The sequence below is a fragment of the Bos taurus genome, chromosome 15 (assembly GCF_002263795.3).
Source record: "Bos taurus isolate L1 Dominette 01449 registration number 42190680 breed Hereford chromosome 15, ARS-UCD2.0, whole genome shotgun sequence".
Taxonomy (NCBI): domain Eukaryota; kingdom Metazoa; phylum Chordata; class Mammalia; order Artiodactyla; family Bovidae; genus Bos; species Bos taurus.
In genome coordinates, this window is record NC_037342.1 from 26,903,850 (window position 1) to 26,906,801 (window position 2,952).

General features: G+C 56.2%; 1 non-coding gene across 1 annotated transcript; it reads right to left on the reverse strand.

Annotated features, from left to right (window-relative positions):
• Window positions 1-2,621: 2,621 nt before the first annotated feature.
• Window positions 2,622-2,712, reverse strand: LOC112441716 (Z6 small nucleolar RNA). Its single transcript, XR_003029574.1, has one exon. It is a non-coding gene; the product is annotated as a Z6 small nucleolar RNA (small nucleolar RNA).
• Window positions 2,713-2,952: the final 240 nt, after the last annotated feature.

The following is a 2,952-nucleotide window of genomic DNA, read 5'->3' on the forward strand; positions in this document are numbered from 1 at the left end:
TGTTCCAGTCAACAGTGTGGATGTCGGGAGGGACCTGGGCGTGGATCAAGGCCCTGCCTGACGAGGCAGAGGTATGGAGGGCGTGGGGAGAGGAGCCGTGGGCCGGCGGTGACAGCACCAGGAGGCAGAGGCTTTCACCGAGACAGGGAGGAGTTTCGCTCTTGAAACGGGGCTGTGTGTACGTCGGGGTAGAGAGAGGGGGACTAAAGATGGCCGCGCAGGCCCTGGGAGGCAGGGGGTCCCAGCGGTGCCTGGAGACTCAGGTCCCCGGAGACCGCAGCCTCCTCCGGCCAGAATCACAGCTTCAGACAACGCAGCAGCTTCCTAAGACCTCAGGCGTTCTCCCGAACGCCCAGGCAGAAGCAGGAGTGTGGCCAACGTTCTAGCTGTCTCTTCCGGTTCAGTGAATTCTGGTGTCCCCTCTCCAACACACACACACACACACGCAGCAGAGTCCCTTCTGCTTTCAGCAAAGGCCACGCAGCAAGTCACTCTCTGAATCGAGGAGGAGTGGCCAGCACCCCCTTGAGCAGATATTCCCCAGATGGGTAGGGACGAAGGGACCAGATCCCCCAAGGAGCTGCCTTCACTCAGACCTCCCAGAGCCTCCATCCCCTCTCCTAAAGGCACCTTCCCTTCCCTGGCCTTTTCCAAAATCAATCCTGACATCTCCTTAAATCGAAGTCAGCCACAATGAAAGGGTGGTGCGGAATTTTGTTTACCAATCCTGGCATCTAATTAAAATTAGCTGATGGTTCTTCTAGTTGGTTTTTTTGTTCTGACTATTTTTAAGCCGGAGCTGCTAGATCAGTGCAGCCACTAGTAAGCTGTCAAATCAAATTTTCAAAAGCAAATTGCTTTTATAATTAATTTAATTATTATTACGGCTCCCAGTTTTGTGTTGCCTTAATGAACACAAGCAGGTTTCACCCTCTGCTTCTCCCCCACACACTCACTTAGCACCCCCTTGCCTCCCCAGACCCACCTCCCACCTCTCCAATCCGAGTTGGGCAAATGGAAAGGCAAGACGGAAAGCAGACACACGCGCCCAGGCCCCCTCCGCGACCACCCCCCTGCCCACCAGCTACCTCTCTGACTCACGCCCTCACCCTCAGAGTGAGTAATTAAAGTTCTGCTCCCTGTTATGGAATAAATGGTACATGTTTTAATTACCCTGAGCCTACCCAGGCATCCTCACGCCCCCGCCCAAGACTGTGAATCTGGTGGAGTGGGGGAAAAGGTGGGGGGACAGTTCCGAGAAAGAAAGAGCTTCTGTGACAGTGACAGCGGTCTGTCACCCGGGTCTGGAATTCGCTGGGGAACCGTCAGTTACTAAGGAAACTAGGAGGAAGAGAAGAAGGGAGAGAGGCGGTTGGATCCAATTTTGGGCGACAAGTGTGAGGCGTAAAGACGTTGGACCCTCTGCGCATCCTAGGCTCAGTGGCAGTGTCTTCAGGGGTGGGCGGGGGCAGGTCATCAGAGAGGGGTCACCTGGAGGCCACACCCTTCTCAGGAGCCCAAGGTGGGTCAAGGGGATGGAGACACAAAGGCAGGAGCAGCCATGGGCCGGGACAGTGACCAGAAGCTGTGTGTGAGTGTGTATCCACCCACAAGCACACAACTGTTCACACCCATGTTTGTGCATGTCCATGTTTTTATCCTTTTCGGTCTTTTGGGTGTTTTCTTTTTGTTTTCCTCCTTCCCAGTTTGCAACTTATCTCACTTCCATCTTTTCTCCTTTTTCTGGCAAGCATGGTTCTGTCCCCTTCTTTTCACTCTCTCCTCTCTCCATCTCTGTCTTCTCTTCCCATGCTTCTCCATCTGCCACCCTACCCTGCATCCCCCAATCTCTCTTTCTCTGCTTGTCTAGTTAATCCCCCTCCCAGGCCCTCCTTCTCTGCCTCTCTTTCCCTGTCTCTGTGTCTGTCGGACTCTGACTCAGACATGACGCTGTGAACTGTAAGAGCAGGAGACCTCGGGACACTGGAGCATCCCTGCCTGCCCTGACTCCCCTCCAAGGCCCGGCTGATTCCTCCTGCCCCAAGGAGCCACAGCACACAGGGCTTCATCGGATCAGCTCTCAAAATCCAATGCTGTGGGGAGGGAGGAACTTGGCCCATACAGGTCCCCATTGTTTCTGAAACAGAAGCAGAGACCAGGAGAGAAGGGCAGGGCTAGGGGTGGGCCCCGAACCAGCCCAAACAAGGGGGAGGGGGAGCTCCAGCCGGTGAGGGAGACAGGGTTTATTTCTGGGCTTTTGGCTGAAGGACAGACAGGAAGCTGCACAGAATGAAGGGTGTGAGTCAACAGTGCAGTGGGGCTTGGGCCTGGCTGGTGGCAGGGCATTCTGGAAGCCATTCAGGAATCCCACGAGCATGCCAGGTCCTGGGGAGAACCCACCATTCCCCAGAAAAAGCCGTTCCAGGTGAGGCTGGGCCCTCCCTCATCTTCTGATGGGCAGGGGGGACCCACGCCCTTTCTTCAGGAAGTCGGGGCTGGGACTTCTGCGGCCTCACTCCTGCTGCAGGGCCAGCTCCTTCTCCACTTCTCTTCTCATCTCTTCTCGGTCTGCAGCTGACCCAGGCTTGGATCCTTTCCTGTCCCCCCTCCTGGTAAAGAGACGGCCCAGGTTCCGTGTGGCCTGACCCCTGGCTCCCCGGGTCCCTCAGGGAGAGCCCAGTGCTCCGGAGGGACAGAGCACCACACCCCACATCGGGCAAACCCCGACACCAGCTGCTCAGAGGGGCCGGCAGTGGTGGAGGACCACTCAGGCTGCCCTGCCCAGAGCAGGAATAGCCTAAGAGGTGGGTTACCTTTCTCTCCTGGGCCAAGATTTTGGGAGGCCTGGGAAGGTAAGAGGTCCATTTCTGTCCCACCTACACATCCTTACACACACACACACACACACACACACTCATTCAAAGGGTGGCAACTCAGCCCTCCTTACTCTAG